This window comes from Pungitius pungitius, unplaced genomic scaffold (assembly GCF_949316345.1).
Source record: "Pungitius pungitius unplaced genomic scaffold, fPunPun2.1 scaffold_25, whole genome shotgun sequence".
In the NCBI taxonomy this organism is placed as follows: domain Eukaryota; kingdom Metazoa; phylum Chordata; class Actinopteri; order Perciformes; family Gasterosteidae; genus Pungitius; species Pungitius pungitius.
This window is the reverse complement of record NW_026909837.1, coordinates 396441-418492: the sequence shown is the minus strand read 5'-3', so window position 1 is coordinate 418492 and position 22052 is coordinate 396441. Positions and strand designations below refer to the sequence as shown.

Here is a 22052-nt window from a genome sequence, read left to right as displayed (position 1 = left end):
ATGCCCAATGCCAAACAAGCCGCCGTTTCCGTGGTGTAGTAGTCATCACGTTCGCCTCACACGCGAAAGGTCCCCAGTTCGAAACTGGGCGGAAACAATATCGTTTTTTTTTTGGTTTACTCTGCAGCGGAATATCTTCTCTCGATTGGTCATTAAAGACCACTCGTCTAGTTTCTGCAAAATTTAACTCTCTGATGAAGCCAACAGATTTATTCGTGGCTTATTAACAAGAAACTCCCCGTCAGGGAATCGAACACTGGTCTTCTGCGTGACAAGCAGAGATACTGTCCACTATACTAACGAGGACTCCTTCAGTATATTTAATTGGCAGGTATCTGGCCGGGGTTAAGAGGAGGTATGCACTATAATTCTGTATTATTGGGGATGAACATCACTCCGGGCCAACGTTGAGAATTTCTCCACTCCTTGGCTGAGAACCACGGTCTCGTACATGTATGTAGGAGCTGACTTCCATCCCAACATCTTTACAAATGTCTTCAAACTCTTTCATTGTGATCAAAGTCAAATCCTGATGAAGCCGTCAGACCAAGATCATCTGCAAAGAGCAGAGGGCCATATGCCCAATGCCAAACAAGCCGCCGTTTCCGTGGTGTAGTGGTCATCACGTTCGCCTCACACGCGAAAGGTCCCCAGTTCGAATCTGGGCGGAAACAATATCGTCTTTTTTTTGGTTTACTCTGCAGCGGAATATCTTCTCTCGATTGGTCATTAAAGACCACTCGTCTAGTTTCTGCAAAATTCAACTCTCTGATGAAGCCAACAGATTTATTCGTGGCTTATTAACAAGAAACTCCCCGTCAGGGAATCGAACCCTGGTCTTTTGCGTGACAAGCAGAGATACTGTCCACTATACTAACGAGGACTCCTTGAGTATATTTAATTGGCAGGTATCTGGCCGGGGTTAAGAGGAGGTATGCACTATAATTCTGTATTATTGGGGATGAACATCACTCCGGGCCAACGTTGAGAATTTCTCCACTCCTTGGCTGAGAACCACGGTCTCGTACATGTATGTAGGAGCTGACTTCCATCCCAACCTCTTTACAAATGTCTTCAAACTCTTTCATTGTGATCAAAGTCAAATCCTGATGAAGCCGTCAGACCAAGATCATCTGCAAAGAGCAGAGGGCCATATGCCCAATGCCAAACAAGCCGCCGTTTCCGTGGTGTAGTGGTCATCACGTTCGCCTCACACGCGAAAGGTCCCCAGTTCGAAACTGGGCAGAAACAATATCGTCTTTTTTTTGGTTTACTCTGCAGCGGAATATCTTCTCTCGATTGGTCATTAAAGACCACTCGTCTAGTTTCTGCAAAATTCAACTCTCTGATGAAGCCAACAGATTTATTCGTGGCTTATTAACAAGAAACTCCCCGTCAGGGAATCGAACCCTGGTCTTCTGCGTGACAAGCAGAGATACTGTCCACTATACTAACGAGGACTCCTTCAGTATATTTAATTGGCAGGTATCTGGCCGGGGTTAAGAGGAGGTATGCACTATAATTCTGTATTATTGGGGATGAACATCACTCCGGGCCAACGTTGAGAATTTCTCCACTCCTTGGCTGAGAACCACGGTCTCGTACATGTATGTAGGAGCTGACTTCCATCCCAACCTCTTTACAAATGTCTTCAAACTCTTTCATTGTGATCAAAGTCAAATCCTGATGAAGCCGTCAGACCAAGATCATCTGCAAAGAGCAGAGGGCCATATGCCCAATGCCAAACAAGCCGCCGTTTCCGTGGTGTAGTGGTCATCACGTTCGCCTCACACGCGAAAGGTCCCCAGTTCGAAACTGGGCGGAAACAATATCGTCTTTTTTTTGGTTTACTCTGCAGCGGTATATCTTCTCTCGATTGGTCATTAAAGACCACTCGTCTAGTTTCTGCAAAATTCAACTCTCTGATGAAGCCAACAGATTTATTCGTGGCTTATTAACAAGAAACTCCCCGTCAGGGAATCGAACCCTGGTCTTCTGCGTGACAAGCAGAGATACTGTCCACTATACTAACGAGGACTCCTTGAGTATATTTAATTGGCAGGTATCTGGCCGGGGTTAAGAGGAGGTATGCACTATAATTCTGTATTATTGGGGATGAACATCACTCCGGGCCAACGTTGAGAATTTCTCCACTCCTTGGCTGAGAACCACGGTCTCGTACATGTATGTAGGAGCTGACTTCCATCCCAACCTCTTTACAAATGTCTTCAAACTCTTTCATTGTGATCAAAGTCAAATCCTGATGAAGCCGTCAGACCAAGATCATCTGCAAAGAGCAGAGGGCCATATGCCCAATGCCAAACAAGCCGCCGTTTCCGTGGTGTAGTGGTCATCACGTTCGCCTCACACGCGAAAGGTCCCCAGTTCGAAACTGGGCGGAAACAATATCGTCTTTTTTTTGGTTTACTCTGCAGCGGAATATCTTCTCTCGATTGGTCATTAAAGACCACTCGTCTAGTTTCTGCAAAATTCAACTCTCTGATGAAGCCAACAGATTTATTCGTGGCTTATTAACAAGAAACTCCCCGTCAGGGAATCGAACCCTGGTCTTCTGCGTGACAAGCAGAGATACTGTCCACTATACTAACGAGGACTCCTTGAGTATATTTAATTGGCAGGTATCTGGCCGGGGTTAAGAGGAGGTATGCACTATAATTCTGTATTATTGGGGATGAACATCACTCCGGGCCAACGTTGAGAATTTCTCCACTCCTTGGCTGAGAACCACGGTCTCGTACATGTATGTAGGAGCTGACTTCCATCCCAACCTCTTTACAAATGTCTTCAAACTCTTTCATTGTGATCAAAGTCAACTCCTGATGAAGCCGTCAGACCAAGATCATCTGCAAAGAGCAGAGGGCCATATGCCCAATGCCAAACAAGCCGCCGTTTCCGTGGTGTAGTGGTCATCACGTTCGCCTCACACGCGAAAGGTCCCCAGTTCGAAACTGGGCGGAAACACTCCAGGCTGACGTTGAGCTTTTCTCCACTCCTTGGCTGAGAACCACGCCCTTGTACATGTATGTAGGAGCTGACTTCCATCCCAACCTCTTTACAAATGTCTTCAAACTCTTTCATTGTGATCAAAGTCAACTCCTGATGAAGCCGTCAGACCAAGATCATCTGCAAAGAGCAGAGGGCCATATGCCCAATGCCAAACAAGCCGCCGTTTCCGTGGTGTAGTGGTCATCACGTTCGCCTCACACGCGAAAGGTCCCCAGTTCGAAACTGGGCGGAAACAATATCGTTTTTTTTTTGGTTTACTCTGCAGCGGAATATCTTCTCTCGATTGGTCATTAAAGACCACTCGTCTAGTTTCTGCAAAATTTAACTCTCTGATGAAGCCAACAGATTTATTCGTGGCTTATTAACAAGAAACTCCCCGTCAGGGAATCGAACACTGGTCTTCTGCGTGACAAGCAGAGATACTGTCCACTATACTAACGAGGACTCCTTCAGTATATTTAATTGGCAGGTATCTGGCCGGGGTTAAGAGGAGGTATGCACTATAATTCTGTATTATTGGGGATGAACATCACTCCGGGCCAACGTTGAGAATTTCTCCACTCCTTGGCTGAGAACCACGGTCTCGTACATGTATGTAGGAGCTGACTTCCATCCCAACATCTTTACAAATGTCTTCAAACTCTTTCATTGTGATCAAAGTCAAATCCTGATGAAGCCGTCAGACCAAGATCATCTGCAAAGAGCAGAGGGCCATATGCCCAATGCCAAACAAGCCGCCGTTTCCGTGGTGTAGTGGTCATCACGTTCGCCTCACACGCGAAAGGTCCCCAGTTCGAAACTGGGCGGAAACAATATCGTCTTTTTTTTGGTTTACTCTGCAGCGGAATATCTTCTCTCGATTGGTCATTAAAGACCACTCGTCTAGTTTCTGCAAAATTCAACTCTCTGATGAAGCCAACAGATTTATTCGTGGCTTATTAACAAGAAACTCCCCGTCAGGGAATCGAACCCTGGTCTTTTGCGTGACAAGCAGAGATACTGTCCACTATACTAACGAGGACTCCTTGAGTATATTTAATTGGCAGGTATCTGGCCGGGGTTAAGAGGAGGTATGCACTATAATTCTGTATTATTGGGGATGAACATCACTCCGGGCCAACGTTGAGAATTTCTCCACTACTTGGCTGAGAACCACGGTCTCGTACATGTAGGAGCTGACTTCCATCCCAACCTCTTTACAAATGTCTTCAAACTCTTTCATTGTGATCAAAGTCAACTCCTGATGAAGCCGTCAGACCAAGATCATCTGCAAAGAGCAGAGGGCCATATGCCCAATGCCAAACAAGCCGCCGTTTCCGTGGTGTAGTGGTCATCACGTTCGCCTCACACGCGAAAGGTCCCCAGTTCAAAACTGGGCAGAAACAATATCGTTTTTTTTTTGGTTTACTCTGCAGCGGAATATCTTCTCTCGATTGGTCATTAAAGACCACTCGTCTAGTTTCTGCAAAATTCAACTCTCTGATGAAGCCAACAGATTTATTCGTGGCTTATTAACAAGAAACTCCCCGTCAGGGAATCGAACCCTGGTCTTCTGCGTGACAAGCAGAGATACTGTCCACTATACTAACGAGGACTCCTTGAGTATATTTAATTGGCAGGTATCTGGCCGGGGTTAAGAGGAGGTATGCACTATAATTCTGTATTATTGGGGATGAACATCACTCCGGGCCAACGTTGAGAATTTCTCCACTCCTTGGCTGAGAACCACGGTCTCGTACATGTATGTAGGAGCTGACTTCCATCCCAACCTCTTTACAAATGTCTTCAAACTCTTTCATTGTGATCAAAGTCAACTCCTGATGAAGCCGTCAGACCAAGATCATCTGCAAAGAGCAGAGGGCCATATGCCCAATGCCAAACAAGCCGCCGTTTCCGTGGTGTAGTGGTCATCACGTTCGCCTCACACGCGAAAGGTCCCCAGTTCGAAACTGGGCGGAAACAATATCGGTTTTTTTTTGGTTTACTCTGCAGCGGAATATCTTCTCTCGATTGGTCATTAAAGACCACTCGTCTAGTTTCTGCAAAATTCAACTCTCTGATGAAGCCTACAGATTTATTCGTGGCTTATTAACAAGAAACTCCCCGTCAGGGAATCGAACCTTGGTCTTCTGCGTGACAAGCAGAGATACTGTCCACTATACTAACGAGGACTCCTTGAGTATATTTAATTGGCAGGTATCTGGCCGGGGTTAAGAGGAGGTATGCACTATAATTCTGTATTATTGGGGATGAACATCACTCCGGGCCAACGTTGAGAATTTCTCCACTCCTTGGCTGAGAACCACGGTCTCGTACATGTATGTAGGAGCTGACTTCCATCCCAACCTCTTTACAAATGTCTTCAAACTCTTTCATTGTGATCAAAGTCAACTCCTGATGAAGCCGTCAGACCAAGATCATCTGCAAAGAGCAGAGGGCCATATGCCCAATGCCAAACAAGCCGCCGTTTCCGTGGTGTAGTGGTCATCACGTTCGCCTCACACGCGAAAGGTCCCCAGTTCGAAACTGGGCGGAAACACTCCAGGCTGACGTTGAGCTTTTCTCCACTCCTTGGCTGAGAACCACGCCCTTGTACATGTATGTAGGAGCTGACTTCCATCCCAACCTCTTTACAAATGTCTTCAAACTCTTTCATTGTGATCAAAGTCAACTCCTGATGAAGCCGTCAGACCAAGATCATCTGCAAAGAGCAGAGGGCCATATGCCCAATGCCAAACAAGCCGCCGTTTCCGTGGTGTAGTGGTCATCACGTTCGCCTCACACGCGAAAGGTCCCCAGTTCGAAACTGGGCGGAAACAATATCGTTTTTTTTTTGGTTTACTCTGCAGCGGAATATCTTCTCTCGATTGGTCATTAAAGACCACTCGTCTAGTTTCTGCAAAATTCAACTCTCTGATGAAGCCTACAGATTTATTCGTGGCTTATTAACAAGAAACTCCCCGTCAGGGAATCGAACCTTGGTCTTCTGCGTGACAAGCAGAGATACTGTCCACTATACTAACGAGGACTCCTTGAGTATATTTAATTGGCAGGTATCTGGCCGGGGTTAAGAGGAGGTATGCACTATAATTCTGTATTATTGGGGATGAACATCACTCCGGGCCAACGTTGAGAATTTCTCCACTCCTTGGCTGAGAACCACGGTCTCGTACATGTATGTAGGAGCTGACTTCCATCCCAACCTCTTTACAAATGTCTTCAAACTCTTTCATTGTGATCAAAGTCAAATCCTGATGAAGCCGTCAGACCAAGATCATCTGCAAAGAGCAGAGGGCCATATGCCCAATGCCAAACAAGCCGCCGTTTCCGTGGTGTAGTGGTCATCACGTTCGCCTCACAGGCGAAAGGTCCCCAGTTCGAAACTGGGCGGAAACAATATCGTCTTTTTTTTGGTTTACTCTGCAGCGGAATATCTTCTCTCGATTGGTCATTAAAGACCACTCGTCTAGTTTCTGCAAAATTCAACTCTCTGATGAAGCCAACAGATTTATTCGTGGCTTATTAACAAGAAACTCCCCGTCAGGGAATCGAACCCTGGTCTTCTGCGTGACAAGCAGAGATACTGTCCACTATACTAACGAGGACTCCTTGAGTATATTTAATTGGCAGGTATCTGGCCGGGGTTAAGAGGAGGTATGCACTATAATTCTGTATTATTGGGGATGAACATCACTCCGGGCCAACGTTGAGAATTTCTCCACTCCTTGGCTGAGAACCACGGTCTCGTACATGTATGTAGGAGCTGACTTCCATCCCAACCTCTTTACAAATGTCTTCAAACTCTTTCATTGTGATCAAAGTCAAATCCTGATGAAGCCGTCAGACCAAGATCATCTGCAAAGAGCAGAGGGCCATATGCCCAATGCCAAACAAGCCACCGTTTCCGTGGTGTAGTGGTCATCACGTTCGCCTCACACGCGAAAGGTCCCCAGTTCGAAACTGGGCGGAAACAATATCGTTTTTTTTTTGGTTTACTCTGCAGCGGAATATCTTCTCTCGATTGGTCATTAAAGACCACTCGTCTAGTTTCTGCAAAATTTAACTCTCTGATGAAGCCAACAGATTTATTCGTGGCTTATTAACAAGAAACTCCCCGTCAGGGAATCGAACCCTGGTCTTCTGCGTGACAAGCAGAGATACTGTCCACTATACTAACGAGGACTCCTTCAGTATATTTAATTGGCAGGTATCTGGCCGGGGTTAAGAGGAGGTATGCACTATAATTCTGTATTATTGGGGATGAACATCACTCCGGGCCAACGTTGAGAATTTCTCCACTCCTTGGCTGAGAACCACGGTCTCGTACATGTATGTAGGAGCTGACTTCCATCCCAACCTCTTTACAAATGTCTTCAAACTCTTTCATTGTGATCAAAGTCAACTCCTGATGAAGCCGTCAGACCAAGATCATCTGCAAAGAGCAGAGGGCCATATGCCCAATGCCAAACAAGCCGCCGTTTCCGTGGTGTAGTGGTCATCACGTTCGCCTCACACGCGAAAGGTCCCCAGTTCGAAACTGGGCGGAAACACTCCAGGCTGACGTTGAGCTTTTCTCCACTCCTTGGCTGAGAACCACGCCCTTGTACATGTATGTAGGAGCTGACTTCCATCCCAACCTCTTTACAAATGTCTTCAAACTCTTTCATTGTGATCAAAGTCAACTCCTGATGAAGCCGTCAGACCAAGATCATCTGCAAAGAGCAGAGGGCCATATGCCCAATGCCAAACAAGCCACCGTTTCCGTGGTGTAGTGGTCATCACGTTCGCCTCACACGCGAAAGGTCCCCAGTTCAAAACTGGGCAGAAACAATATCGTTTTTTTTTTGGTTTACTCTGCAGCGGAATATCTTCTCTCGATTGGTCATTAAAGACCACTCGTCTAGTTTCTGCAAAATTCAACTCTCTGATGAAGCCAACAGATTTATTCGTGGCTTATTAACAAGAAACTCCCCGTCAGGGAATCGAACCCTGGTCTTCTGCGTGACAAGCAGAGATACTGTCCACTATACTAACGAGGACTCCTTCAGTATATTTAATTGGCAGGTATCTGGCCGGGGTTAAGAGGAGGTATGCACTATAATTCTGTATTATTGGGGATGAACATCACTCCGGGCCAACGTTGAGAATTTCTCCACTCCTTGGCTGAGAACCACGGTCTCGTACATGTATGTAGGAGCTGACTTCCATCCCAACCTCTTTACAAATGTCTTCAAACTCTTTCATTGTGATCAAAGTCAAATCCTGATGAAGCCGTCAGACCAAGATCATCTGCAAAGAGCAGAGGGCCATATGCCCAATGCCAAACAAGCCGCCGTTTCCGTGGTGTAGTGGTCATCACGTTCGCCTCACACGCGAAAGGTCCCCAGTTCGAAACTGGGCGGAAACAATATCGTCTTTTTTTTGGTTTACTCTGCAGCGGAATATCTTCTCTCGATTGGTCATTAAAGACCACTCGTCTAGTTTCTGCAAAATTCAACTCTCTGATGAAGCCAACAGATTTATTCGTGGCTTATTAACAAGAAACTCCCCGTCAGGGAATCGAACCCTGGTCTTCTGCGTGACAAGCAGAGATACTGTCCACTATACTAACGAGGACTCCTTCAGTATATTTAATTGGCAGGTATCTGGCCGGGGTTAAGAGGAGGTATGCACTATAATTCTGTATTATTGGGGATGAACATCACTCCGGGCCAACGTTGAGAATTTCTCCACTCCTTGGCTGAGAACCACGGTCTCGTACATGTATGTAGGAGCTGACTTCCATCCCAACCTCTTTACAAATGTCTTCAAACTCTTTCATTGTGATCAAAGTCAAATCCTGATGAAGCCGTCAGACCAAGATCATCTGCAAAGAGCAGAGGGCCATATGCCCAATGCCAAACAAGCCGCCGTTTCCGTGGTGTAGTGGTCATCACGTTCGCCTCACACGCGAAAGGTCCCCAGTTCGAAACTGGGCGGAAACAATATCGTCTTTTTTTTGGTTTACTCTGCAGCGGAATATCTTCTCTCGATTGGTCATTAAAGACCACTCGTCTAGTTTCTGCAAAATTCAACTCTCTGATGAAGCCAACAGATTTATTCGTGGCTTATTAACAAGAAACTCCCCGTCAGGGAATCGAACCCTGGTCTTTTGCGTGACAAGCAGAGATACTGTCCACTATACTAACGAGGACTCCTTGAGTATATTTAATTGGCAGGTATCTGGCCGGGGTTAAGAGGAGGTATGCACTATAATTCTGTATTATTGGGGATGAACATCACTCCGGGCCAACGTTGAGAATTTCTCCACTCCTTGGCTGAGAACCACGGTCTCGTACATGTATGTAGGAGCTGACTTCCATCCCAACCTCTTTACAAATGTCTTCAAACTCTTTCATTGTGATCAAAGTCAAATCCTGATGAAGCCGTCAGACCAAGATCATCTGCAAAGAGCAGAGGGCCATATGCCCAATGCCAAACAAGCCGCCGTTTCCGTGGTGTAGTGGTCATCACGTTCGCCTCACACGCGAAAGGTCCCCAGTTCGAAACTGGGCGGAAACAATATCGTCTTTTTTTTGGTTTACTCTGCAGCGGAATATCTTCTCTCGATTGGTCATTAAAGACCACTCGTCTAGTTTCTGCAAAATTCAACTCTCTGATGAAGCCAACAGATTTATTCGTGGCTTATTAACAAGAAACTCCCCGTCAGGGAATCGAACCCTGGTCTTTTGCGTGACAAGCAGAGATACGGTCCACTATACTAACGAGGACTCCTTGAGTATATTTAATTGGCAGGTATCTGGCCGGGGTTAAGAGGAGGTATGCACTATAATTCTGTATTATTGGGGATGAACATCACTCCGGGCCAACGTTGAGAATTTCTCCACTCCTTGGCTGAGAACCACGGTCTCGTACATGTATGTAGGAGCTGACTTCCATCCCAACCTCTTTACAAATGTCTTCAAACTCTTTCATTGTGATCAAAGTCAAATCCTGATGAAGCCGTCAGACCAAGATCATCTGCAAAGAGCAGAGGGCCATATGCCCAATGCCAAACAAGCCGCCGTTTCCGTGGTGTAGTGGTCATCACGTTCGCCTCACACGCGAAAGGTCCCCAGTTCGAAACTGGGCGGAAACAATATCGTCTTTTTTTTGGTTTACTCTGCAGCGGAATATCTTCTCTCGATTGGTCATTAAAGACCACTCGTCTAGTTTCTGCAAAATTCAACTCTCTGATGAAGCCAACAGATTTATTCGTGGCTTATTAACAAGAAACTCCCCGTCAGGGAATCGAACCCTGGTCTTCTGCGTGACAAGCAGAGATACTGTCCACTATACTAACGAGGACTCCTTGAGTATATTTAATTGGCAAGTATCTGGCCGGGGTTAAGAGGAGGTATGCACTATAATTCTGTATTATTGGGGATGAACATCACTCCGGGCCAACGTTGAGAATTTCTCCACTCCTTGGCTGAGAACCACGGTCTCGTACATGTATGTAGGAGCTGACTTCCATCCCAACCTCTTTACAAATGTCTTCAAACTCTTTCATTGTGATCAAAGTCAACTCCTGATGAAGCCGTCAGACCAAGATCATCTGCAAAGAGCAGAGGGCCATATGCCCAATGCTAAACAAGCCGCCGTTTCCGTGGTGTAGTGGTCATCACGTTCGCCTCACACGCGAAAGGTCCCCAGTTCGAAACTGGGCGGAAACACTCCAGGCTGACGTTGAGCTTTTCTCCACTCCTTGGCTGAGAACCACGCCCTTGTACATGTATGTAGGAGCTGACTTCCATCCCAACCTCTTTACAAATGTCTTCAAACTCTTTCATTGTGATCAAAGTCAACTCCTGATGAAGCCGTCAGACCAAGATCATCTGCAAAGAGCAGAGGGCCATATGCCCAATGCCAAACAAGCCGCCGTTTCCGTGGTGTAGTGGTCATCACGTTCGCCTCACACGCGAAAGGTCCCCAGTTCGAAACTGGGCGGAAACAATATCGTTTTTTTTTTGGTTTACTCTGCAGCGGAATATCTTCTCTCGATTGGTCATTAAAGACCACTCGTCTAGTTTCTGCAAAATTTAACTCTCTGATGAAGCCAACAGATTTATTCGTGGCTTATTAACAAGAAACTCCCCGTCAGGGAATCGAACCCTGGTCTTCTGCGTGACAAGCAGAGATACTGTCCACTATACTAACGAGGACTCCTTCAGTATATTTAATTGGCAGGTATCTGGCCGGGGTTAAGAGGAGGTATGCACTATAATTCTGTATTATTGGGGATGAACATCACTCCGGGCCAACGTTGAGAATTTCTCCACTCCTTGGCTGAGAACCACGGTCTCGTACATGTATGTAGGAGCTGACTTCCATCCCAACCTCTTTACAAATGTCTTCAAACTCTTTCATTGTGATCAAAGTCAACTCCTGATGAAGCCGTCAGACCAAGATCATCTGCAAAGAGCAGAGGGCCATATGCCCAATGCCAAACAAGCCGCCGTTTCCGTGGTGTAGTGGTCATCACGTTCGCCTCACACGCGAAAGGTCCCCAGTTCGAAACTGGGCGGAAACAATATCGTTTTTTTTTTGGTTTACTCTGCAGCGGAATATCTTCTCTCGATTGGTCATTAAAGACCACTCGTCTAGTTTCTGCAAAATTCAACTCTCTGATGAAGCCAACAGATTTATTCGTGGCTTATTAACAAGAAACTCCCCGTCAGGGAATCGAACCCTGGTCTTCTGCGTGACAAGCAGAGATACTGTCCACTATACTAACGAGGACTCCTTCAGTATATTTAATTGGCAGGTATCTGGCCGGGGTTAAGAGGAGGTATGCACTATAATTCTGTATTATTGGGGATGAACATCACTCCGGGCCAACGTTGAGAATTTCTCCACTCCTTGGCTGAGAACCACGGTCTCGTACATGTATGTAGGAGCTGACTTCCATCCCAACCTCTTTACAAATGTCTTCAAACTCTTTCATTGTGATCAAAGTCAACTCCTGATGAAGCCGTCAGACCAAGATCATCTGCAAAGAGCAGAGGGCCATATGCCCAATGCCAAACAAGCCGCCGTTTCCGTGGTGTAGTGGTCATCACGTTCGCCTCACACGCGAAAGGTCCCCAGTTCGAAACTGGGCGGAAACAATATCGTTTTTTTTTTGGTTTACTCTGCAGCGGAATATCTTCTCTCGATTGGTCATTAAAGACCACTCGTCTAGTTTCTGCAAAATTCAACTCTCTGATGAAGCCAACAGATTTATTCGTGGCTTATTAACAAGAAACTCCCCGTCAGGGAATCGAACCCTGGTCTTCTGCGTGACAAGCAGAGATACTGTCCACTATACTAACGAGGACTCCTTCAGTATATTTAATTGGCAGGTATCTGGCCGGGGTTAAGAGGAGGTATGCACTATAATTCTGTATTATTGGGGATGAACATCACTCCGGGCCAACGTTGAGAATTTCTCCACTCCTTGGCTGAGAACCACGGTCTCGTACATGTATGTAGGAGCTGACTTCCATCCCAACCTCTTTACAAATGTCTTCAAACTCTTTCATTGTGATCAAAGTCAACTCCTGATGAAGCCGTCAGACCAAGATCATCTGCAAAGAGCAGAGGGCCATATGCCCAATGCCAAACAAGCCGCCGTTTCCGTGGTGTAGTGGTCATCACGTTCGCCTCACACGCGAAAGGTCCCCAGTTCGAAACTGGGCGGAAACAATATCGTTTTTTTTTTGGTTTACTCTGCAGCGGAATATCTTCTCTCGATTGGTCATTAAAGACCACTCGTCTAGTTTCTGCAAAATTCAACTCTCTGATGAAGCCAACAGATTTATTCGTGGCTTATTAACAAGAAACTCCCCGTCAGGGAATCGAACCCTGGTCTTCTGCGTGACAAGCAGAGATACTGTCCACTATACTAACGAGGACTCCTTCAGTATATTTAATTGGCAGGTATCTGGCCGGGGTTAAGAGGAGGTATGCACTATAATTCTGTATTATTGGGGATGAACATCACTCCGGGCCAACGTTGAGAATTTCTCCACTCCTTGGCTGAGAACCACGGTCTCGTACATGTATGTAGGAGCTGACTTCCATCCCAACCTCTTTACAAATGTCTTCAAACTCTTTCATTGTGATCAAAGTCAACTCCTGATGAAGCCGTCAGACCAAGATCATCTGCAAAGAGCAGAGGGCCATATGCCCAATGCCAAACAAGCCGCCGTTTCCGTGGTGTAGTGGTCATCACGTTCGCCTCACACGCGAAAGGTCCCCAGTTCGAAACTGGGCGGAAACAATATCGTTTTTTTTTTGGTTTACTCTGCAGCGGAATATCTTCTCTCGATTGGTCATTAAAGACCACTCGTCTAGTTTCTGCAAAATTCAACTCTCTGATGAAGCCAACAGATTTATTCGTGGCTTATTAACAAGAAACTCCCCGTCAGGGAATCGAACCCTGGTCTTCTGCGTGACAAGCAGAGATACTGTCCACTATACTAACGAGGACTCCTTCAGTATATTTAATTGGCAGGTATCTGGCCGGGGTTAAGAGGAGGTATGCACTATAATTCTGTATTATTGGGGATGAACATCACTCCGGGCCAACGTTGAGAATTTCTCCACTCCTTGGCTGAGAACCACGGTCTCGTACATGTATGTAGGAGCTGACTTCCATCCCAACCTCTTTACAAATGTCTTCAAACTCTTTCATTGTGATCAAAGTCAACTCCTGATGAAGCCGTCAGACCAAGATCATCTGCAAAGAGCAGAGGGCCATATGCCCAATGCAAAGCAAGCCGCCGTTTCCGTGGTGTAGTGGTCATCACGTTCGCCTCACACGCGGAAGGCCCCCAGTTCGAAACTGGGCGGAAACAATATCGGGTTTTTTTTGGTTTACTCTGCAGCGGAATATCTTCTCTCGATTTGGTCATTAAAGACCACTCGTCTAGTTTCTGCAAGATTCAACTCTCTGATGAAGCCAACAGATTTATTCGTGGCTTATTAACAAGAAACTCCCCGTCAGGGAATCGAACCCTGGTCTTCTGCGTGACAAGCAGAGATACTGTCCACTATACTAACGAGGACTCCTTCAGTATATTTAATTGGCAGGTATCTGGCCGGGGTTAAGAGGAGGTATGCACTATAATTCTGTATTATTGGGGATGAACATCACTCCGGGCCAACGTTGAGAATTTCTCCACTCCTTGGCTGAGAACCACGGTCTCGTACATGTATGTAGGAGCTGACTTCCATCCCAACCTCTTTACAAATGTCTTCAAACTCTTTCATTGTGATCAAAGTCAACTCCTGATGAAGCCGTCAGACCAAGATCATCTGCAAAGAGCAGAGGGCCATATGCCCAATGCCAAACAAGCCGCCGTTTCCGTGGTGTAGTGGTCATCACGTTCGCCTCACACGCGAAAGGTCCCCAGTTCGAAACTGGGCGGAAACAATATCGTTTTTTTTTTGGTTTACTCTGCAGCGGAATATCTTCTCTCGATTGGTCATTAAAGACCACTCGTCTAGTTTCTGCAAAATTCAACTCTCTGATGAAGCCAACAGATTTATTCGTGGCTTATTAACAAGAAACTCCCCGTCAGGGAATCGAACCCTGGTCTTCTGCGTGACAAGCAGAGATACTGTCCACTATACTAACGAGGACTCCTTCAGTATATTTAATTGGCAGGTATCTGGCCGGGGTTAAGAGGAGGTATGCACTATAATTCTGTATTATTGGGGATGAACATCACTCCGGGCCAACGTTGAGAATTTCTCCACTCCTTGGCTGAGAACCACGGTCTCGTACATGTATGTAGGAGCTGACTTCCATCCCAACCTCTTTACAAATGTCTTCAAACTCTTTCATTGTGATCAAAGTCAACTCCTGATGAAGCCGTCAGACCAAGATCATCTGCAAAGAGCAGAGGGCCATATGCCCAATGCCAAACAAGCCGCCGTTTCCGTGGTGTAGTGGTCATCACGTTCGCCTCACACGCGAAAGGTCCCCAGTTCGAAACTGGGCGGAAACAATATCGTTTTTTTTTTGGTTTACTCTGCAGCGGAATATCTTCTCTCGATTGGTCATTAAAGACCACTCGTCTAGTTTCTGCAGAATTCAACTCCCTGATGAAGCCAACAGATTTATTCGTGGCTTATTAACAAGAAACTCCCCGTCAGGGAATCGAACCCTGGTCTTCTGCGTGACAAGCAGAGATACTGTCCACTATACTAACAAGGACTCCTTCAGTATATTTAATTGGCAGGTATCTGGCCGGGGTTAAGAGGAGGTATGCACTATAATTCTGTATTATTGGGGATGAACATCACTCCGGGCCAACGTTGAGAATTTCTCCACTCCTTGGCTGAGAACCACGGTCTCGTACATGTATGTAGGAGCTGACTTCCATCCCAACCTCTTTACAAATGTCTTCAAACTCTTTCATTGTGATCAAAGTCAACTCCTGATGAAGCCGTCAGACCAAGATCATCTGCAAAGAGCAGAGGGCCATATGCCCAATGCAAAGCAAGCCGCCGTTTCCGTGGTGTAGTGGTCATCACGTTCGCCTCACACGCGGAAGGCCCCCAGTTCGAAACTGGGCGGAAACAATATCGTTTTTTTTTTGGTTTACTCTGCAGCGGAATATCTTCTCTCGATTGGTCATTAAAGACCACTCGTCTAGTTTCTGCAAAATTTAACTCTCTGATGAAGCCAACAGATTTATTCGTGGCTTATTAACAAGAAACTCCCCGTCAGGGAATCGAACCCTGGTCTTCTGCGTGACAAGCAGAGATACTGTCCACTATACTAACGAGGACTCCTTCAGTATATTTAATTGGCAGGTATCTGGCCGGGGTTAAGAGGAGGTATGCACTATAATTCTGTATTATTGGGGATGAACATCACTCCGGGCCAACGTTGAGAATTTCTCCACTCCTTGGCTGAGAACCACGGTCTCGTACATGTATGTAGGAGCTGACTTCCATCCCAACCTCTTTACAAATGTCTTCAAACTCTTTCATTGTGATCAAAGTCAACTCCTGATGAAGCCGTCAGACCAAGATCATCTGCAAAGAGCAGAGGGCCATATGCCCAATGCCAAACAAGCCGCCGTTTCCGTGGTGTAGTGGTCATCACGTTCGCCTCACACGCGAAAGGTCCCCAGTTCGAAACTGGGCGGAAACAATATCGGTTTTTTTTTGGTTTACTCTGCAGCGGAATATCTTCTCTCGATTGGTCATTAAAGACCACTCGTCTAGTTTCTGCAAAATTCAACTCTCTGATGAAGCCAACAGATTTATTCGTGGCTTATTAACAAGAAACTCCCCGTCAGGGAATCGAACCCTGGTCTTCTGCGTGACAAGCAGAGATACTGTCCACTATACTAACGAGGACTCCTTCAGTATATTTAATTGGCAGGTATCTGGCCGGGGTTAAGAGGAGGTATGCACTATAATTCTGTATTATTGGGGATGAACATCACTCCGGGCCAACGTTGAGAATTTCTCCACTCCTTGGCTGAGAACCACGGTCTCGTACATGTATGTAGGAGCTGACTTCCATCCCAACCTCTTTACAAATGTCTTCAAACTCTTTCATTGTGATCAAAGTCAACTCCTGATGAAGCCGTCAGACCAAGATCATCTGCAAAGAGCAGAGGGCCATATGCCCAATGCCAAACAAGCCGCCGTTTCCGTGGTGTAGTGGTCATCACGTTCGCCTCACACGCGAAAGGTCCCCAGTTCGAAACTGGGCGGAAACAATATCGTTTTTTTTTTGGTTTACTCTGCAGCGGAATATCTTCTCTCGATTGGTCATTAAAGACCACTCGTCTAGTTTCTGCAAAATTCAACTCTCTGATGAAGCCAACAGATTTATTCGTGGCTTATTAACAAGAAACTCCCCGTCAGGGAATCGAACCCTGGTCTTCTGCGTGACAAGCAGAGATACTGTCCACTATACTAACGAGGACTCCTTCAGTATATTTAATTGGCAGGTATCTGGCCGGGGTTAAGAGGAGGTATGCACTATAATTCTGTATTATTGGGGATGAACATCACTCCGGGCCAACGTTGAGAATTTCTCCACTCCTTGGCTGAGAACCACGGTCTCGTACATGTATGTAGGAGCTGACTTCCATCCCAACCTCTTTACAAATGTCTTCAAACTCTTTCATTGTGATCAAAGTCAACTCCTGATGAAGCCGTCAGACCAAGATCATCTGCAAAGAGCAGAGGGCCATATGCCCAATGCCAAACAAGCCGCCGTTTCCGTGGTGTAGTGGTCATCACGTTCGCCTCACACGCGAAAGGTCCCCAGTTCGAAACTGGGCGGAAATAATATCGTTTTTTTTTTGGTTTACTCTGCAGCGGAATATCTTCTCTCGATTGGTCATTAAAGACCACTCGTCTAGTTTCTGCAAAATTCAACTCTCTGATGAAGCCAACAGATTTATTCGTGGCTTATTAACAAGAAACTCCCCGTCAGGGAATCGAACCCTGGTCTTCTGCGTGACAAGCAGAGATACTGTCCACTATACTAACGAGGACTCCTTGAGTATATTTAATTGGCAGGTATCTGTCCGGGGTTAAGAGGAGGTATGCACTATAATTCTGTATTATTGGGGATGAACATCACTCCGGGCCAACGTTGAGAATTTCTCCACTCCTTGGCTGAGAACCACGGTCTCGTACATGTATGTAGGAGCTGACTTCCATCCCAACCTCTTTACAAATGTCTTCAAACTCTTTCATTGTGATCAAAGTCAACTCCTGATGAAGCCGTCAGACCAAGATCATCTGCAAAGAGCAGAGGGCCATATGCCCAATGCCAAACAAGCCGCCGTTTCCGTGGTGTAGTGGTCATCACGTTCGCCTCACACGCGAAAGGTCCCCAGTTCGAAACTGGGCGGAAACAATATCGTTTTTTTTTTGGTTTACTCTGCAGCGGAATATCTTCTCTCGATTGGTCATTAAAGACCACTCGTCTAGTTTCTGCAAAATTCAACTCTCTGATGAAGCCAACAGATTTATTCGTGGCTTATTAACAAGAAACTCCCCGTCAGGGAATCGAACCCTGGTCTTCTGCGTGACAAGCAGAGATACTGTCCACTATACTAACGAGGACTCCTTCAGTATATTTAATTGGCAGGTATCTGGCCGGGGTTAAGAGGAGGTATGCACTATAATTCTGTATTATTGGGGATGAACATCACTCCGGGCCAACGTTGAGAATTTCTCCACTCCTTGGCTGAGAACCACGGTCTCGTACATGTATGTAGGAGCTGACTTCCATCCCAACCTCTTTACAAATGTCTTCAAACTCTTTCATTGTGATCAAAGTCAACTCCTGATGAAGCCGTCAGACCAAGATCATCTGCAAAGAGCAGAGGGCCATATGCCCAATGCAAAGCAAGCCGCCGTTTCCGTGGTGTAGTGGTCATCACGTTCGCCTCACACGCGGAAGGCCCCCAGTTCGAAACTGGGCGGAAACAATATCGGGTTTTTTTTGGTTTACTCTGCAGCGGAATATCTTCTCTCGATTTGGTCATTAAAGACCACTCGTCTAGTTTCTGCAAGATTCAACTCTCTGATGAAGCCAACAGATTTATTCGTGGCTTATTAACAAGAAACTCCCCGTCAGGGAATCGAACCCTGGTCTTCTGCGTGACAAGCAGAGATACTGTCCACTATACTAACGAGGACTCCTTCAGTATATTTAATTGGCAGGTATCTGGCCGGGGTTAAGAGGAGGTATGCACTATAATTCTGTATTATTGGGGATGAACATCACTCCGGGCCAACGTTGAGAATTTCTCCACTCCTTGGCTGAGAACCACGGTCTCGTACATGTATGTAGGAGCTGACTTCCATCCCAACCTCTTTACAAATGTCTTCAAACTCTTTCATTGTGATCAAAGTCAACTCCTGATGAAGCCGTCAGACCAAGATCATCTGCAAAGAGCAGAGGGCCATATGCCCAATGCCAAACAAGCCGCCGTTTCCGTGGTGTAGTGGTCATCACGTTCGCCTCACACGCGAAAGGTCCCCAGTTCGAAACTGGGCGGAAACAATATCGTTTTTTTTTTGGTTTACTCTGCAGCGGAATATCTTCTCTCGATTGGTCATTAAAGACCACTCGTCTAGTTTCTGCAAAATTCAACTCTCTGATGAAGCCAACAGATTTATTCGTGGCTTATTAACAAGAAACTCCCCGTCAGGGAATCGAACCCTGGTCTTCTGCGTGACAAGCAGAGATACTGTCCACTATACTAACGAGGACTCCTTCAGTATATTTAATTGGCAGGTATCTGGCCGGGGTTAAGAGGAGGTATGCACTATAATTCTGTATTATTGGGGATGAACATCACTCCGGGCCAACGTTGAGAATTTCTCCACTCCTTGGCTGAGAACCACGGTCTCGTACATGTATGTAGGAGCTGACCTCCATCCCAACCTCTTTACAAATGTCTTCAAACTCTTTCATTGTGATCAAAGTCAACTCCTGATGAAGCCGTCAGACCAAGATCATCTGCAAAGAGCAGAGGGCCATATGCCCAATGCCAAACAAGCCGCCGTTTCCGTGGTGTAGTGGTCATCACGTTCGCCTCACACGCGAAAGGTCCCCAGTTCGAAACTGGGCGGAAACAATATCGTTTTTTTTTTGGTTTACTCTGCAGCGGAATATCTTCTCTCGATTGGTCATTAAAGACCACTCGTCTAGTTTCTGCAGAATTCAACTCCCTGATGAAGCCAACAGATTTATTCGTGGCTTATTAACAAGAAACTCCCCGTCAGGGAATCGAACCCTGGTCTTCTGCGTGACAAGCAGAGATACTGTCCACTATACTAACAAGGACTCCTTCAGTATATTTAATTGGCAGGTATCTGGCCGGGGTTAAGAGGAGGTATGCACTATAATTCTGTATTATTGGGGATGAACATCACTCCGGGCCAACGTTGAGAATTTCTCCACTCCTTGGCTGAGAACCACGGTCTCGTACATGTATGTAGGAGCTGACTTCCATCCCAACCTCTTTACAAATGTCTTCAAACTCTTTCATTGTGATCAAAGTCAACTCCTGATGAAGCCGTCAGACCAAGATCATCTGCAAAGAGCAGAGGGCCATATGCCCAATGCAAAGCAAGCCGCCGTTTCCGTGGTGTAGTGGTCATCACGTTCGCCTCACACGCGGAAGGCCCCCAGTTCGAAACTGGGCGGAAACAATATCGTTTTTTTTTTGGTTTACTCTGCAGCGGAATATCTTCTCTCGATTGGTCATTAAAGACCACTCGTCTAGTTTCTGCAGAATTCAACTCCCTGATGAAGCCAACAGATTTATTCGTGGCTTATTAACAAGAAACTCCCCGTCAGGGAATCGAACCCTGGTCTTCTGCGTGACAAGCAGAGATACTGTCCACTATACTAACAAGGATTCCTTCAGTATATTTAATTGGCAGGTATCTGGCCGGGGTTAAGAGGAGGTATGCACTATAATTCTGTATTATTGGGGATGAACATCACTCCGGGCCAACGTTGAGAATTTCTCCACTCCTTGGCTGAGAACCACGGTCTCGTACATGTATGTAGGAGCTGACTTCCATCCCAACCTCTTTACAAATGTCTTCAAACTCTTTCATTGTGATCAAAGTCAACTCCTGATGAAGCCGTCAGACCAAGATCATCTGCAAAGAGCAGAGGGCCATATGCCCAATGCAAAGCAAGCCGCCGTTTCCGTGGTGTAGTGGTCATCACGTTCGCCTCACACGCGGAAGGCCCCCAGTTCGAAACTGGGCGGAAACAATATCGGGTTTTTTTTGGTTTACTCTGCAGCGGAATATCTTCTCTCGATTTGGTCATTAAAGACCACTCGTCTAGTTTCTGCAAGATTCAACTCTCTGATGAAGCCAACAGATTTATTCGTGGCTTATTAACAAGAAACTCCCCGTCAGGGAATCGAACCCTGGTCTTCTGCGTGACAAGCAGAGATACTGTCCACTATACTAACGAGGACTCCTTCAGTATATTTAATTGGCAGGTATCTGGCCGGGGTTAAGAGGAGGTATGCACTATAATTCTGTATTATTGGGGATGAACATCACTCCGGGCCAACGTTGAGAATTTCTCCACTCCTTGGCTGAGAACCACGGTCTCGTACATGTATGTAGGAGCTGACTTCCATCCCAACCTCTTTACAAATGTCTTCAAACTCTTTCATTGTGATCAAAGTCAACTCCTGATGAAGCCGTCAGACCAAGATCATCTGCAAAGAGCAGAGGGCCATATGCCCAATGCCAAACAAGCCGCCGTTTCCGTGGTGTAGTGGTCATCACGTTCGCCTCACACGCGAAAGGTCCCCAGTTCGAAACTGGGCGGAAACAATATCGTTTTTTTTTTGGTTTACTCTGCAGCGGAATATCTTCTCTCGATTGGTCATTAAAGACCACTCGTCTAGTTTCTGCAAAATTCAACTCTCTGATGAAGCCAACAGATTTATTCGTGGCTTATTAACAAGAAACTCCCCGTCAGGGAATCGAACCCTGGTCTTCTGCGTGACAAGCAGAGATACTGTCCACTATACTAACGAGGACTCCTTCAGTATATTTAATTGGCAGGTATCTGGCCGGGGTTAAGAGGAGGTATGCACTATAATTCTGTATTATTGGGGATGAACATCACTCCGGGCCAACGTTGAGAATTTCTCCACTCCTTGGCTGAGAACCACGGTCTCGTACATGTATGTAGGAGCTGACTTCCATCCCAACCTCTTTACAAATGTCTTCAAACTCTTTCATTGTGATCAAAGTCAACTCCTGATGAAGCCGTCAGACCAAGATCATCTGCAAAGAGCAGAGGGCCATATGCCCAATGCCAAACAAGCCGCCGTTTCCGTGGTGTAGTGGTCATCACGTTCGCCTCACACGCGAAAGGTCCCCAGTTCGAAACTGGGCGGAAACAATATCGTTTTTTTTTTGGTTTACTCTGCAGCGGAATATCTTCTCTCGATTGGTCATTAAAGACC

General features: G+C 46.2%; 30 non-coding genes across 30 annotated transcripts; all 30 read left to right on the top strand.

The window, feature by feature from the left end:
- Window positions 1–601: 601 nt before the first annotated feature.
- trnav-cac (transfer RNA valine (anticodon CAC)) lies at window positions 602–674 on the top strand. Its single transcript has one exon. It is a non-coding gene; the product is annotated as a tRNA-Val (tRNA).
- Window positions 675–1755: 1081 nt separating this feature from the next.
- trnav-cac (transfer RNA valine (anticodon CAC)) lies at window positions 1756–1828 on the top strand. The gene has a single exon. It is a non-coding gene; the product is annotated as a tRNA-Val (tRNA).
- Window positions 1829–2332: 504 nt separating this feature from the next.
- trnav-cac (transfer RNA valine (anticodon CAC)) lies at window positions 2333–2405 on the top strand. The gene has a single exon. It is a non-coding gene; the product is annotated as a tRNA-Val (tRNA).
- Window positions 2406–2909: 504 nt separating this feature from the next.
- Window positions 2910–2982, top strand: trnav-cac (transfer RNA valine (anticodon CAC)). The gene has a single exon. It is a non-coding gene; the product is annotated as a tRNA-Val (tRNA).
- A 207-nt stretch (window positions 2983–3189) lies between these two features.
- Window positions 3190–3262, top strand: trnav-cac (transfer RNA valine (anticodon CAC)). The gene has a single exon. It is a non-coding gene; the product is annotated as a tRNA-Val (tRNA).
- Window positions 3263–3766: 504 nt separating this feature from the next.
- Window positions 3767–3839, top strand: trnav-cac (transfer RNA valine (anticodon CAC)). The gene has a single exon. It is a non-coding gene; the product is annotated as a tRNA-Val (tRNA).
- A 1077-nt stretch (window positions 3840–4916) lies between these two features.
- On the top strand, window positions 4917–4989 carry trnav-cac (transfer RNA valine (anticodon CAC)). Its single transcript has one exon. It is a non-coding gene; the product is annotated as a tRNA-Val (tRNA).
- Window positions 4990–5493: 504 nt separating this feature from the next.
- trnav-cac (transfer RNA valine (anticodon CAC)) lies at window positions 5494–5566 on the top strand. The gene has a single exon. It is a non-coding gene; the product is annotated as a tRNA-Val (tRNA).
- Window positions 5567–5773: 207 nt separating this feature from the next.
- Window positions 5774–5846, top strand: trnav-cac (transfer RNA valine (anticodon CAC)). Its single transcript has one exon. It is a non-coding gene; the product is annotated as a tRNA-Val (tRNA).
- A 1081-nt stretch (window positions 5847–6927) lies between these two features.
- trnav-cac (transfer RNA valine (anticodon CAC)) lies at window positions 6928–7000 on the top strand. Its single transcript has one exon. It is a non-coding gene; the product is annotated as a tRNA-Val (tRNA).
- A 504-nt stretch (window positions 7001–7504) lies between these two features.
- Window positions 7505–7577, top strand: trnav-cac (transfer RNA valine (anticodon CAC)). The gene has a single exon. It is a non-coding gene; the product is annotated as a tRNA-Val (tRNA).
- Window positions 7578–8361: 784 nt separating this feature from the next.
- Window positions 8362–8434, top strand: trnav-cac (transfer RNA valine (anticodon CAC)). Its single transcript has one exon. It is a non-coding gene; the product is annotated as a tRNA-Val (tRNA).
- A 504-nt stretch (window positions 8435–8938) lies between these two features.
- trnav-cac (transfer RNA valine (anticodon CAC)) lies at window positions 8939–9011 on the top strand. The gene has a single exon. It is a non-coding gene; the product is annotated as a tRNA-Val (tRNA).
- Window positions 9012–9515: 504 nt separating this feature from the next.
- On the top strand, window positions 9516–9588 carry trnav-cac (transfer RNA valine (anticodon CAC)). The gene has a single exon. It is a non-coding gene; the product is annotated as a tRNA-Val (tRNA).
- A 504-nt stretch (window positions 9589–10092) lies between these two features.
- Window positions 10093–10165, top strand: trnav-cac (transfer RNA valine (anticodon CAC)). The gene has a single exon. It is a non-coding gene; the product is annotated as a tRNA-Val (tRNA).
- Window positions 10166–10669: 504 nt separating this feature from the next.
- On the top strand, window positions 10670–10742 carry trnav-cac (transfer RNA valine (anticodon CAC)). The gene has a single exon. It is a non-coding gene; the product is annotated as a tRNA-Val (tRNA).
- A 207-nt stretch (window positions 10743–10949) lies between these two features.
- On the top strand, window positions 10950–11022 carry trnav-cac (transfer RNA valine (anticodon CAC)). The gene has a single exon. It is a non-coding gene; the product is annotated as a tRNA-Val (tRNA).
- Window positions 11023–11526: 504 nt separating this feature from the next.
- On the top strand, window positions 11527–11599 carry trnav-cac (transfer RNA valine (anticodon CAC)). The gene has a single exon. It is a non-coding gene; the product is annotated as a tRNA-Val (tRNA).
- Window positions 11600–12103: 504 nt separating this feature from the next.
- On the top strand, window positions 12104–12176 carry trnav-cac (transfer RNA valine (anticodon CAC)). The gene has a single exon. It is a non-coding gene; the product is annotated as a tRNA-Val (tRNA).
- Window positions 12177–12680: 504 nt separating this feature from the next.
- trnav-cac (transfer RNA valine (anticodon CAC)) lies at window positions 12681–12753 on the top strand. Its single transcript has one exon. It is a non-coding gene; the product is annotated as a tRNA-Val (tRNA).
- A 504-nt stretch (window positions 12754–13257) lies between these two features.
- Window positions 13258–13330, top strand: trnav-cac (transfer RNA valine (anticodon CAC)). Its single transcript has one exon. It is a non-coding gene; the product is annotated as a tRNA-Val (tRNA).
- A 1082-nt stretch (window positions 13331–14412) lies between these two features.
- On the top strand, window positions 14413–14485 carry trnav-cac (transfer RNA valine (anticodon CAC)). The gene has a single exon. It is a non-coding gene; the product is annotated as a tRNA-Val (tRNA).
- A 504-nt stretch (window positions 14486–14989) lies between these two features.
- Window positions 14990–15062, top strand: trnav-cac (transfer RNA valine (anticodon CAC)). Its single transcript has one exon. It is a non-coding gene; the product is annotated as a tRNA-Val (tRNA).
- A 1081-nt stretch (window positions 15063–16143) lies between these two features.
- Window positions 16144–16216, top strand: trnav-cac (transfer RNA valine (anticodon CAC)). Its single transcript has one exon. It is a non-coding gene; the product is annotated as a tRNA-Val (tRNA).
- Window positions 16217–16720: 504 nt separating this feature from the next.
- Window positions 16721–16793, top strand: trnav-cac (transfer RNA valine (anticodon CAC)). Its single transcript has one exon. It is a non-coding gene; the product is annotated as a tRNA-Val (tRNA).
- Window positions 16794–17874: 1081 nt separating this feature from the next.
- On the top strand, window positions 17875–17947 carry trnav-cac (transfer RNA valine (anticodon CAC)). Its single transcript has one exon. It is a non-coding gene; the product is annotated as a tRNA-Val (tRNA).
- A 1082-nt stretch (window positions 17948–19029) lies between these two features.
- On the top strand, window positions 19030–19102 carry trnav-cac (transfer RNA valine (anticodon CAC)). The gene has a single exon. It is a non-coding gene; the product is annotated as a tRNA-Val (tRNA).
- Window positions 19103–19606: 504 nt separating this feature from the next.
- Window positions 19607–19679, top strand: trnav-cac (transfer RNA valine (anticodon CAC)). Its single transcript has one exon. It is a non-coding gene; the product is annotated as a tRNA-Val (tRNA).
- Window positions 19680–21338: 1659 nt separating this feature from the next.
- On the top strand, window positions 21339–21411 carry trnav-cac (transfer RNA valine (anticodon CAC)). The gene has a single exon. It is a non-coding gene; the product is annotated as a tRNA-Val (tRNA).
- Window positions 21412–21915: 504 nt separating this feature from the next.
- Window positions 21916–21988, top strand: trnav-cac (transfer RNA valine (anticodon CAC)). The gene has a single exon. It is a non-coding gene; the product is annotated as a tRNA-Val (tRNA).
- The last annotated feature ends 64 nt before the right edge of the window (window positions 21989–22052 follow it).